This window comes from Carettochelys insculpta, chromosome 3, assembly GCF_033958435.1.
Source record: "Carettochelys insculpta isolate YL-2023 chromosome 3, ASM3395843v1, whole genome shotgun sequence".
Lineage (NCBI taxonomy): Eukaryota > Metazoa > Chordata > Testudines > Carettochelyidae > Carettochelys > Carettochelys insculpta.
This window is the reverse complement of record NC_134139.1, coordinates 170,449,497-170,463,845: the sequence shown is the minus strand read 5'-3', so window position 1 is coordinate 170,463,845 and position 14,349 is coordinate 170,449,497. Positions and strand designations below refer to the sequence as shown.

Genomic DNA, 14,349 nt, shown 5'->3' with positions numbered 1-14,349 from the left:
CACACAAATGCTTTGTCATGCCCTGAAAGACTGCGTTGCAAAGAAAAACCTGCAAATATTGTTTCTCACGCTAATTCCTGGATCTCGTTTTCTTATTGTTAATCAGTATTTAATATGCAGTTGAAAGATCCTTCGTTCTCCCATCAGCTGAATGTAACAGAAGAGATAACATAAATGAGACACATTCATCCAATCATCTTGCTGAGCACTGCAAATGCTAGAAACAAACATCCTTTCTCTTACTGGTGGCAGAGTTAATGATATGGATCACATCTTGCACAGGAAGAAAATGAATATGACTTGTCCTTTGATGTTGGAAGCATGGAACCCTTGTGAATAAAAACTCTTAACTAATGTGAACCACTCCCTGCAGAGCAGCAAATTGAAAATAAACACGTGAGATATAATTGAAAGGTGGTTTGTTGCAAATAAGTTTCAATTTTTCTTCTTTCCCTATAACTGCATTTTTAAAATGTGTCTCACTCATAGAAAATATTATGGTTAGTCTCTTAAGATAATCAAAATGTGCTGAGCTTTGGCACTATGTAATATCAATAATGAACAGGTTAAAAAGATTAAGGACTAAAAGATCTCAAAATATTGTTATGAATAGAAAACCATGAAATGAAGGTATTTCTAAGAGGGCTCTGCAGGGATTAATGATAAGCGTGATGCTATTCAGTAAGTTCATGAATGATCTGGAAGTAAACATAAATTTAGTGATAATAAAATTTGGAGATGACACAAATATTGGCAGACTAGCAAATAACAATGAAGCCAAAGCAGTCATACAGATCAATTTGGATTGCTTGGTAAGCTCAGGCCACTGAAACAAAATGCTTTTTAATAAAGTCAAATAAAAAATTACTCATCTATGAACAAAGAATACATGCTATAAGTACACAATAGGAAACTATCTCCTGGAAAGCAGTCTCAGAGGAGTAGCTGTGTTAATCTGCAACTTCAAAACCGACAAGAATTCCTGTGGTATGTTAGAGACTAATCAATGTATTAGGTCATGAGCTTTCGAGGGTACAACATGAATAAAAGGCTACGCCTACACTACAGCGTGCTTTCAAAAGGCGATCCTTTTGAAAGAAAGTGTCCACACAGCTACAGGTTCCCCTTTGAAAGAACAGGTGTAATAAGACAAGGTTTCTGGGCACACCTAGAGAAATCAGTCCAGGGTACTTTTGCTTAAATTCTGGGCTACTTACGTCCCCAGGCTGGGATTTCCTTCTCACTAAGGCAAATCCAACCAGCATCCACAGCACTTCTGCCAGTTCCACTGGTCAGCCAGAAGCCACACAAGCAAACCCACAGACTCCTCAGCTGCTGTACCAGTCCAGACCAACAACCCCCAACTTAAGCTGAGAGGCTCTTAAGCCTATTTCACCAAACGCTACACAGATTCTTCTGGACCCCAAAGGGCCCAACCCCAGACCCCCATCAATATATGCCTGGATCTTACCCAAACAAAACGCTCACCAATCTTCCAATGTAAATAGCTAAAGATTTATTAATAAAAAAAAAGAAAGAACAGGATTAGAGAAAAGAATTGTTAAACCAATACTTTACATACATCAGTCATAACTACTGACGCAGGCCAGCGATGTTATTTGCTGATTCTTGAAAGTCTGTGGAAGTTCATTTCAGGTTACATAGATTCAATTATCAAAGCATTCTAGATCCGGCCCACTGGGGTCCACATGCTGGCACATGTGTAGACCAAAAGACAAAGGATCCAAGATGGATGCTGCTAAGTCCACACCATTGTTCATGGTTGTTGTTGTCTCTTCTTTTGTGTACCTTTTGTTCAGGAACAAAGCCCTTTCTCCCTGCCATAGTCCCCTGAGGGTCTGCCCCCACCTGACTCAGGTGGGCTATTATGGCAAACTGCCATTGGATGAATCCCAGGAGACAGTCTCAAATTTCTGAAATGGACCTGTTCCTTTGTTTCAGCTCAGGTCACTTGACCACTGGGCTGCATCCCATTGACAACTCCCAAGCATTTGGAATGTGGATTTGGTGTCTGAGCACCTGGTTTCCACCCTATTGTTCAGCCCAAGTTCCTGGCCAGGGCTGAGTCCACACCTCCTATTGTGAAGCCTACCACTGAAACATTTTCCAACACAGTTACATAGCTAAAACCTATAACTTCACATACATGCATGATACAACATGTGAGTAGTATACACAGATTCAGGGCACCATCTGCTTTCATTAGACACCTCACATGCCACCCTGGACACAATATTTGGGGCCAATAACCACACTGGACATTAAAATGGCTTCCAGACCCAATATAAAAATTTGGTCACATGACAACGGGCCAGGAAACACAGCAGACAGGATCGCATAGCAGACAAGCTTTTCCGGGCCCTGTATCCATCCACTCCTTTAAAGGGCCTTTCCCAAATGCCCTTGCCCTGCACATGCTGAGGTGTGCAGAGCCCTTGCAAGCCCCACAGAGCATGATGGTGCGTGGAAGCCAGTCTCTATGGATGTCCAGCAGCAGCTTCTCACCGTCGAGCTGGCCACACTTGATGCTGTGCTCAGCCAGCTGGCCATGGTGCTCATGGCCACCCTCCACCTCCTCCTGTGGGGTGACTCCCCCTTCTAGAGCTCTGGAGCACGTCGTGCCTGGATCCCAGTGGTGCCCCGCCAAGCTTCCCGCCGCCTCTGGATTCACCCCAGCTGCATGGACTGGTGGGAGCAGTTGGTGATGGGGGACTGGGATGATGCCAGGTAGGTGCAAAACTTCCGCATAAGACGACGGACCTTCGAAGAGCTCTGCCACTGGTTTGCCCCCAGCATGAGACACCAGGACACCTGCATGTGTCCCACCCTCCCACTCAAAAAAGGGGTAGCCATCGCCATCTGGAAGCTAGCCACCCCGGACAGTTACCAGCCAATGGGGCACCAATTTGGGGTTGGCAAGGCCACTGTCAGAGCTGTCACCATGGAGATAAAGCATGCTCAGGGCATGTACCTGTCACGGGGGGGCAACAGTAGGGAGTGGGGGCAAACTATGTACAATGGAGGGACTGGGCAAGGGGGAGACAGTGCAACAAGGGGAGAGAGGGGGGCTGCAACCTGGGGGAGAGGGGGACTTCAGCCTGGGAGGAGAGGGGGACTGCAACATGGAGGCGGAAGGGGGACTTCAACATGTAGAGGGGTGCTACTCCAGAGCGGGGGCTGAGAGCCCCATCGACCCCGAGTTCCCCTCCCACCCCTGGTCTGGAGTCCCTGGAAGGCTGGGAAGGGGTGGGCAGTCGGGGGAGATAGGGCCTCGGGGGGAAATGGTGCAGGCAGACTTTGCAGGGGCAGGGGTGGGATGTGGTGGGAGGGCAGACAGGGAAAGCAGGCGGGTCAGGAGCCCCGAGTGCTCCCACAGGACCATGGTCACCTCCCACAGGTGGCCCAGCAGGTCACCCCATGCAGCCCTCCGCCATGCATGGTGTGCCTCATCAGTGCGGAGGCACCGCTTCGCCAGCTCTGTATGGCGATGGACAGCATCATCCTCGCTGGCCCGCCATCATGCTCTCCTGCTCCGGGTCCCTGGTGGTGCGGCTGCGGGTGGTAAGTGGTCTTCCTCTTCTGATGGGCTGTCTGGCACCATGGATGGCTTGGGGCTCTCCCAGCCCTCCTGTGGTGTGGCTGCAGGAATGGAGAGGAGGACACGGTCGGTCCTGTGTTACAGCACAAGGGCCATGTCCCCCTGCAGGTACCGGCTCCATCCTGTGGCAGGCGGGCATGGGGTATTGTGCTTATATAGGGGTCCCCACCATGTGGACCGGTCCCTGGCTCAGATCCATCCCCGGCCTATCTCCTCGTGCATGCAGCTCACTGCACTGTCTAGAGGGGTGGTTACTGTATGTTGCTGGTGGCCATTGCAGCACGCTGGGATCCACAGCCACCTGTGCTGTGTCCAGCCCAGGTCTGCTGGGCATGTGGGTGGCCCATCGGTGGCTGTGGTGCCCCCACCCCACAGGCTAGTGTGTGTTCCCTGCCAGCTACTTACTTGAGGGGCCCTCGTCACCGTCTGTCAATGCCCAGCTGCCTGTCCGTCACTCAGCTCAACGACTGCGATGGGAGCTCTATCACCTGAGCTGCGTCTACACGTGCACGCTACTTCGAAGTAGCGGCACCAACTTCGAAATAGCGCCCGTCGCGTCTACACGCGTCGGGCGCTATTTCGAAGTTAACTTCGACGTTAGGCGGTGAGACGTCGAAGTCGCTAACCTCATGAGGAGATAGGAATAGCGCCCTACTTCGACGTTCAACGTCGAAGTAGGGACCGTGTAGACGATCCACGTCCCGCAACGTCGAAATTGCTGGGTCCTCCATGGCGGCCATCAGCTGCGGGGTTGAGAGATGCTCTCTCTCCAGCCCCTGCGGGGCTCTATGGTCACTGTGGGCAGCAGCCCTTAGCCCAGGGCTTCTGGCTGCTTCTGCAGCAGCTGGGGATCTATGCTGCAGGCACAGGGTCTGCAACCAGTTGTCAGCTCTGTGTATCTTGTGTTGTTTAGTGCAACTGTGTCTTTGGAGGGGCCATTTAAGGGAGCGGCTGGCTGTTGAGTCCGCCCTGTGACCCTGTCTGCAGCTGTGCCTGGCATCCCTATTTCGATGTGTGCTACTTTGACGTGTAGACGTTCCCTCGCTGCGCCTATTTCGATGTTGGGCTGAGCAACGTCGAAGTTGAACATCGACGTTGCTGGCCCTGGAGGACGTGTAGACGTTATTCATCAAAATAGACTATTTTGATGTCGCAACATCGAAATAAGCTATTTCGATGTTGGCTGCACGTGTAGACGTAGCCCAAGTCCCCTTCCTAGCTTGAGACCTCAGCCTGTGGCTCTGGGTGCATGGGGTGTTCTGTGCCTGAGTGGCTGGTGGAGTCGTGGGCCTGGGCGCATTCCTGCCTCACCTTCTTCACCTTGCTGCATAACTGGTCTGGGGTGTGGGCACAGTGGTCTCAGGCAGACAGTCCATTGGCCAGGCAGGCAAATGCAGCAGCATTCTGCCTTTTCACCCCCACCTCCTTTTGGGCCGCCTCCTTTTTCAGAGCCTGAGCAGGTCTCTCAGCTCAGGCTTAGTCCATAAGGGTGCCCTTTTGTGTGTGTGTGGCGGGTGGGGGTGGGGGGCTGCCCAGAGTCCTGTGAGTTCTCTGAGGCGGGGCCCTGTGGTTCCTGGGGTGGCTGGCTGCTGGCCATGGATCACTGTTGCTGCTCTGTGGCTGCACTGAGGGCGTGCTGGGGGAGTTCATGCTATAGCGGCTGCTAGCAAGCTCTCAGCTTCCTACCCTGGGGTTTCTGGGTCCGTGCAACTTTACACATGGTAAGACACAGCTACCATAGAGTGCCCCTGCTGCTGGCCAAGGCATCTCTGCATGCCAGCTTGCTGGCACCCTTGAGGACTGCTCTTTTTAAAGCGTGACCTGTGGAGTGTCTGCACATTTCCTTTTGAAAAAGTCTTTTGAACAAGGGAGCTGTTCCTATTACAGGATTGGAGAAATGCTTTCAAAAACAGGACCCAGTTCTTTCAATTTCGGATTTGAAGAGCACAATTTGTGCATAGACACTCACTGAGCTCTTTCAAAAGAGGGACAGATTTTCCGAATGTATTTGCAAGCATAGACACAGCCGAAAGGATTTAGGTGTCATAGTAGTGGACGAGCATCCCATTATGAGCTTCCAGTGTAATGCTGTGCCAGAAATGTTAATGCTACCTTTGGCAGTACAAACAAAGTTTACTGAAAAGAAATCAGAGGAACAAAAAAGCAGTGAAGTAACACTTTGAAGACTAACAAAATAATTTTTAGGTGAGCTTTCGTGGAACAGACCCACTTCTTCAGACCACAGCCATACCAGAACAGACTCAATATTTAAGGCATAGAGAACCAAAAATAGTAATCAAGGTTGACAAATCAGAAAAAAAATTATCAAGGTGAGCAAATCAAAGAGCAGAGGGATGGGGGTGGGGAGTCAAGAATTAGATTAAGCCCAGTTTGCAAAAGAGCCCCTATAATGACCCACAAAATTCGCATCCCAGTTCAAACCACGTGTTAATGTGTTGAATTTGAATATAAAAAGAGAGGTCAGCAGCCTCTCTTTCCAAAGTAGTGTGAAAATTCCTCTTCAGTAATATGCAAAGTCTTAAGTCATTAACAGAATAGCCCACTCCATTAAAATGTCAGCTAACCGGTTTGTGGATCAGGAGTGTTTTTATGTCTGTTCTGTGCCCATTAACTCTTTGTCTAAGAGAGTTTGAAATCTGTCCAATATACTAAGCATCTGGGCATGGCTGGCACATGATGGCATATATGACGTTAGTTGAGGAACATATTCAAATTCGACACATTAAGGCCATGTCTACACGAGCCCCAAACTTCAAAATGGCCATTTCGAAGTTTACTAATGAAGGGATAAAATACATATTCAGCACCTCATTAGCACGCGGGTGGCTGCGGCACTTCAAAATTGACGCGGCTTGCCACCACGCGGCTCATCTCAACGGGGCTCCTTTTTGAAAGGACCCCGGCAACTTCGAAGTCCCCTTATTCCCATCAGCTCATGGGAATAAGGGGACTTCAAAGTAGGCGGGGTCCTTTCAAAAAGGAGCCCCGTCTGGACGAGACGCGCGGCGGCGAGGCGTGTCAATTTCAAAGTGCCGCGGCCGCCTGCATGCTAATGAAGCGCTGAATATGCATTTCAGCGCTTCATTAGTGAACTTAGAAATGGCCATTTGCGTGGCCATTTCGAAGTTTGGGGCTCGTGTAGACGTAGCCTAACACTGGGATATGAATTTTCTGGGTCATTATAGGGGTTCTTTTGCAAACTTGGCTTAATGTAATTCTTGATGCCTCCTCCCCCCCACCCCACCCCTCTACTCTCTGATTTGCTCACCTTGATAATTTTTTTTCTGTTTTGTCAATCATGATTACTATTTTTGGTTCTCTATGCCTTAAATATTGAGTCTGTTCTGGTGTGACTATGGTCTGAAGAAGTGGGTCTGTCCCACAAAAGCTCATCTAATAAATTATTTTGTTAGCCTTTAAAGTGCTACTTTACTGCTTATTTGTTTTGATAGTATACAGACTAGCATGGCTTTCTCTCTGTTAGAAATCAGGTGATTTTTGTTACCTATGTACATGGCAATGGTGAAACCAGTACTAGAATACTACACATAGTCCTGGAGTTCACATTTTTAAAAGAATGTTGAAAAATTGCTAGGGTGCACAAAAGAGCCACCCAAATGATTCAAGGGATGGAGAATCATAGTGAGACACTTAAAGAGCTTAATCTGTTTAGTTTACCAAGGCTGTGTCTACACTAGGAACTAACTTCAAAGTTAACTTTGAAGTTATGCACTACTTCGAAATAGCCAGCAGAACATCTACACACATTTTCTCTTTACTTCAAAGTGAACTTCGAAGTAGGGAGCCCAACTTTGAAGTCCTTACTCCATTCCCAGGAATGGAGTAGTGCCCTCCTATGAAGTTTAACTTCTGAGCAGGGTGTGTGTAGACACTCAACTTCAAAGTTGCTTATTTCTAAGTTGTACTTCTAAGTAAGCAACTTTAAAGTTATTTTTGTAGTGTAGACACAGTCCAAAAGGAAGAATATGTCGAAACTTCATTACAATGTGTGTCTACCTTCACAGTGACAAAATACTGGGTACTAAAGGGCTCTGTAAACTAGCTGAGAAAAGCACAGTACAAACCTGCAGCTGGAAGTTGAAACCAGAAAAAAATAAAGTTGAAACTAATCCCTATAGGTCTGAAAATGTAACTGTAAACAGGGAATAGTCACCACGTAGGTATATCTCCACTGGGGTCCTGCAGGAAGTGCTTCTATGCTATTTAACATCTTTATCAATGAGTTGGAAGAAACCGTACAGTCATTACTGATAAAGTTTGCAAATGTCACAAACACTTTATCAGTGGCAAATAATACAGAGTGGCAAATAATGAAGAGAACAGGTCACCGATTCAAAGAAAACTGGATCAGTTGGCAAACTGGGCACAAGCAAACAATATACATTTTAATTCATCTAAATGTAAATACACACATCTTGGAATGGAGAGTGCAAGCCAGACTTATAGAATTTATCCTGGGAAGCAGTGACTTTGAAAAAGATTTGGAGGTCATGATGCATCAGCTGAACATGAGCTCCCAGTGTGCTACAGTGGCCAAAAGAGCTAATATCCTTCTGGATGCATAAACAGGAAGATCTTCAGTAGCGCAGTGATTACTTTACCTCTGTCTTTTGCACTGGTGAGAGCACTGCTGGAATGCCATGTCCTGTTCCAATGTTATCAGTTCAAGGATGTTGATGAATTGAAGATGATTCAGAGAAGAGCCATGAGAGGGATTTAAGGAAAATGTGGCTAATAGTGAAGGATTCAAGAAGTTCAATCTATTTAGCGTAACAAAGAGAAGGTTATGGAGTGATTTGATTACTGTCTATAAATACCTATTTGGGGAAAAAATACATAATAACAGGTCTTCTATCTACCGGAGAACTATATCATGATCTAATGGCTGGAAGTTGAAGCCAGACGACTTCAGCCTGGAAATAAAACACATATTTTAAACAGTGAGAGTAATTAACCATTGGAACAGTGTACCAATGATCCTGCTGGATTCTCCATCACTGAGTTTTTAAAATTAAGAGTGGATGTTCTTCTCAAAGATCACGCTAAGAATCATTTTGGGCATGTTCTACAGAATGGGAGACTCGACTATTACAATGGTCCCTAATAGTCTAAGCATCTATTAAATTAGACACATTTTCAACAATGAGGGCTGGTTAGCCCATTGGAGCAAACTAAGCACAAACAGGTTCTCTGTGCCTTAAATATTAGAGTCTGTTCTTGTATGGCTATGGTCTGAAGAAGTGGGTCTGTCCCATGAAAGCTCACCTAATAAATTATTTTGTTAGTCTTTAAAGTGCTACTTGACTGCTTTTTTGTTTTGAGAGTATATAGACTAGCACGGCTTTCTCTCTGTTACTATTTAGCCCCACTGTTGTTACTGGGAGGTTGGGTGGTCGGGGTGGAATTATCCCTGAAACTCCTTAGGTAAATCTTATTCTCTCCATAGGTTTCCATCAATGGGAGTGACAACATCAGACAAAAGTTGTGTTTTGGTGAAGTGGTGGATGGTGGATTGTCCACTACTAGATGTCTTCAGATCAAGACTAGATGCCTTTCTGGAAGATATCTATTAGTCAATTAGCAAGTACAGAGCTCAGCACAGGGGTAAATGGATAGCATTTAACAAGATATGCAGGAGGACAAACTAGATGATCTATTGGTCCCTTTTGGCCTTAAACTCCAGGAACTGATGCACGTACTGAATGAATGTGGAGTGGGAATCTTCCTGCATGTCTTTGGCTGCTGTGGCTTATGGCAGAGATGAAACACATCCAAAGATAAGACTATATCAGCATCCGTCAAGAAAAATCCATATTTTCTCTAATACCTGCCAAAGTTTATTTTATTTGAGGCACATACATGTTACACTGCGTAACTGGGTTAACAAGAAAGAGTTAAGCACAAAAGCTAATAAACACTGTGCCATGTACTTAGGTTAATGTGCCTGGAAAAATCAATACACTTTGGTCTGTCAGTTAGCAATCTCACATTTAATTGAACAACATGTCAAGTATTTTAAACTGTTTACCTCTGTAAACAGAATCTAGCAGTATATGAATACTAATAAGCCAGGATACTTTTCCTGACCTGCAACTGGATTTGAACATCACCTTCAGTTATGACCTTTAAAATACTCAGATACAGATCCCAGAGCTATATGTTATGTCCATAGAATTTGGTGATCTCTGTTGTTCAATTGTATATTCACTTGTCATTTCATTTTCTAAAGTCAAATAAAGGGTAATCCATTAACTATTTCTAGAAATGGCCATTTCCAGGGCAAGCATTTGTATTCACTTCCATTTTATTACTGTCACTGAGAGAGGGCAAAAATCAGGCAGCAGTCTATTCCTGAAGCTATTTGATAAACAGCTGGAGTCAGATTGTGTCTGCCCTTGCACAGATGTGCATGAAGGAACTGAGAAGAAGAGCACAAAGCAGCACTCCTTGTGTAATCTGGGCCAGCACTAGGAGCAGTGGCATCTCCTGAACCTTCACTAGACTATTTCCTCTTAGCATCCCCTTGGATATTAGTATTCTAAAAGGTGGCAGAAAGGGGGAAGGTGGAGGTGAGCTCACCCTCTGGTCCTGACCATCATCACCAGACCTAACAAACACCACAGAGAGAGCTTGCTACACCATCTTAAGGGTCAGTGCAGTGGGCATGCTCCTTCTGAGTTCTTTCTGGTAATCACATGCCACTCCATAGTTTCAGTCCTAATAACTCCAACACCACTTCCTGAACAGAAGATTTTACATCCCTCCACCAGTATCTTAGCTTTATAACCTTTCCATTTAGTCTCCTGTACACATGCCATATTTACTCTCATCCACCTCCATTCTTCTACTTAGGTTCTTTTCATAATTCAATTTATTCATTTTTATACTTATAGAAGAAAAATGCAAACACTACCCTTTAATGTGGAATACAGATATTACGAGCATGATTAATACACACAGCATCCTACAAGCACATTCTTACAACACTAATACACAGGTAAGTTATGCTGGTTACCTGCTCTGAATCTCTCAGGATGTGGCCACACTTGGCCAAAACTTCGGAACATGCAAATGGCCATTTCGAAGATTACTAATGAGATGCTGAACTGAATATTCAGCACCTCATTAGCATAAGGACGCTTCCAGCTGCGGTGCTTCGGAAGTGTCACTTTCAAATGCTCATGACTCGGTGCAGCTACACGGGGGTCCTTTTTGAAAGGACACCACATCTTTCGAAATCCCTTAATTCCTCTCAGTGGAGGAGAAGAAGGGAATTTCGAAAGGTGCGGAGTCTTTTCAAAAAGGACCCCCGTGTAGCCAAGCCGAGCCGCAAGCATTCGAAAGTGGTGCTTTTGAAGCGCTGTGGCCGGAAGCATCCTAATGCTAATGAGGCGCTGAATATTCAATTCAGCACCTTGTTAGTAATCTTTGGAATGGCCATTTGCATGGCCATTTCGAAGTTTTGGGCAAGTAGGGCCACAGTCTCAGTGTTCAGTGAGCCCAGGGACTTTGATATGAACTGGCATGGGATCTGCCACCTTCACACTCACAACCCGAATACCGGTCATCCTATCTCAAACAAACCAAAGGAACATTAACATTGGAAAAGGTGTAGAGAAGAACAACAAAATTATGTGAAATATGGAATGACTTCCATATGAGAGAGATGAAAAGACTGGGACTGTTCAGTTTAGAAGAGATGACTGAAGGTGGATATGAAAGAAATTTATAAAATCAGGACTGGTATGGAATAGATAAGTCTTCTTTACCTTCACTTAGTACAAATCTAGGGATCACAGGATGAAATCAATAGGCAGTCAGTTCAAAATAAATACAAGGAAGTACTTTTCATAGAATGCATACTCAACTTGTAAATCTCATTGTCATGGGATGTTATTAAGGCTGAAAGTATAAACAAGGTTCGGTAAAGAATTAAATGGACGAGAGAGGGTTAACTCTGCTCTGAAGGTCAAGAAAGCTTCACCCTTTCCATCTTTCAGCTCAGTTAGGGCTGATGGATGGAGGGAGGCTGTGCATTGCCTGCTTCAGGCAAGCCACAGAAAGACCCCAGATACTGAGGCACCACAACCAATGCTGATGGTGAGAAACTTCCAGAGGCCCCACGGGGACCAGAGTTATCCAGGGCTGAACAAAATCCACACCAGGGAGGAAGAGACAAAGATCCACTTTGCAGCTGGGGGCCAGTGGCAGGAAGTACCGCATGGGAAGGTGACAGCTAGCTGGTGAGTGAGCCAACTCGGGAAGTCAGTGTTTTGGTTGGAGCTTTTCCCTGTTGTCTCAATGGTTGAAGCTACAGACATTATCATGGCCTTGGGTGGGGGTCCAGTAGAGAGGAAGGGCCTGGATCCCTCTGCTGGGAGGGAGGTGACCCCCCACTTCCTGCCTCTAACCAGGGAGCCACACTGCCCAATGGATGGGGGCAAGTTTACTGACCCAGGCCACTGGACCACACTACCATGCAGATGAGGGTCAGTTTGCCGACCTTGGTCAATGGGCCTTGCTGCTCTGATTACTGGGTGAGTTTACTGACTTTGAACAGTGGGCCACACAGCTGCATGCTTATGAGTGCCCCTATAGGCTCAGATTATGGAGAATAAACCAGGATATTACCCACATGCTCCGTCAGTGAGGCTGATGCACTCATCCTACATGGGGCATGGCTTTCCCTACCACGTTACAATTGGGATGATGGATCTGGCCTGCATCTTAAGAAAGGAGACAAAGAACAGAGTGACAAACTAACAACTGAGTGAAGTACAGAAACCAGGTCTGTTTTGGCCACATTGGAGCTATAAGAATAAACATGGCCTTTTCTTTTTTATCTAGAGTAAAGCCATGGATATTAGTGGAATGGGTGGCAAAGCTTATCATCGCTGCCTGTTCCATTTGAGGAGAAAAACACCTCACAGAATAGCGACCCAGGCCTGCCCTAGAGCAGAATTCGGAGCATTTCTTGTTTTTAGCTGTGAAAAATAGGCTCGCCTTAGAATTCTCCAATATCTGAATAGACTATGAAGCAGGGTAGTGTCTATTTCCCTTTTGTGATCTCGACAAATTTTCTGCTGAGACCATATTCTGTCTAGTGTTCTGTATCCCTGAGAGGTAGGTGGCTGACACGCTGACGAATGCACCAGTCCCATAGTTTTGTGGCCTTGGCACTCAAATGAGGTGATATTGTGCCTCCTTTCAGTTTATGTAGAATATATATGCAATTTGTCTGTCATAATCTATATGTTTACTTCTGTTCAATAGTAGGAAATGTGCTCCTGACTGCTCTGAGCCCCAGTAAACTGACATCCATTGTGAATTTGAGATGGGACCATTTGTCCTCAATGGTGTAGGGGTCCAGGTGGACTCCTCACCCCGTTAGTAATGTGTCAGTCATCAGTATCTGGTGTAGTTGAGTGAAGGGGAGTCCAGTGCAGACACAGTGAGGATTTGTCCACCAGTGAAGACATTATTAACTGATGTGGGCATTGGCAGAAGCTTGCGTAAATTGTGTCTGCTTGGGATGTATACCATTCTGAGCCACCCTTGAAAGCAATACGTATGGGGTCTCACGTGATTTACGACGACCATGTGCACTAATGGTTGAAGACAGGTTCTGGCCATGATTTGAGGGCTGGCCTGAACTATTGAGATTAAGCTGGCTAAGGTATTAAACTCATGCTATGGGAAGAAGGCTTTGGTTACTACTGCTTTTCTGTAGACTACTAACAATTCCAGCTGTTACATTGGAGTCAAAAGTGGACTTTGTGGTATTCAGTTGTAGTCTCAGCTGTAGGACTTTGTATCTCACAAAGCATTAGTGAAGGAATGAGTTTTGAGGAGGCAACTGTCTAGATAAAGAAATGTGATGCCTTGTTTGTTATTGTGTGCATCTATCACAGAGAGGACCTTACAGTACATCCTCAGTGTACAGTAGACCACATTGGTGCATCTGGTATTGGACATGCTCCTGACCAGAGTGAATTTTATGAACCTCCTGGGGGATGGGTAGATTGTAATAGAAACATAAGGTTGAGGGCCAAGAATCGGTTCCCCTGGGCCAAAGAGAACCATCCTGAAGTGATGTATGTTTTACAATCTGTTGAGTGTCCTTTGATCCAGAATGGGTTTCCAACCATCTTTATTTTTTTCCTTTTATTGTGAATAGAAACCCTTCTGTTATGGGGTGCACTAACACCACACTGTAGGGAAAAGGGTTAACCCTACAATTTGGTCTAAGGGAACCAAACTCCCACAACTCCAGTGGGCATACTTCAAAGAAACTAGTATAAAAGAAAGCAGCAAAGTTCATTTGGAGATGATGGCTGGAGAGGAAGGACATCTCTGGGGGAGCCAGAGATGCTACAACCCAAGCAGAAGCCAAGATACAATGAAGGCCTCACAGAGCCCAGAGTCGCTGGGGACTGTGCAAACTGGAGAACCCAGAGACAGCAGAGATGTGCAGACCACGGCAGTGGGACCCATGACAGGAATCAGATAGTGGCCTAGTTAGCAAAGTGAAACTTTGAGTAGTATATTCTGGACAGATGCCTGCTTTCAAAAGGAGGCACTCTTCCTGATCCGGGAGTGGAAGAGGGCTTCCAGAAGAAGAGCTGTATTCTTTCGATTTCAAAGACCTACATTCTTTTGATCGATTGAAAGAGCATGGATGCTCTGTA

At 45.8% G+C, this 14,349-nt stretch overlaps 1 protein-coding gene across 1 annotated transcript in view; it reads right to left on the bottom strand.

Moving 5' to 3' along the window:
• Positions 1-3,103: 3,103 nt before the first annotated feature.
• The window catches only part of ERICH1 (glutamate rich 1), a 141,994-nt gene continuing 130,748 nt past the window's right edge, over positions 3,104-14,349 (bottom strand). The window contains exons 8-9 of the transcript XR_012645110.1: positions 8,263-8,421; positions 3,104-3,660 (exon numbers count right to left, since the gene is read on the bottom strand). The gene's annotated coding sequence lies outside the window, so the exon portion shown is untranslated. The remainder of the gene's footprint in view (positions 3,661-8,262; positions 8,422-14,349) is intronic.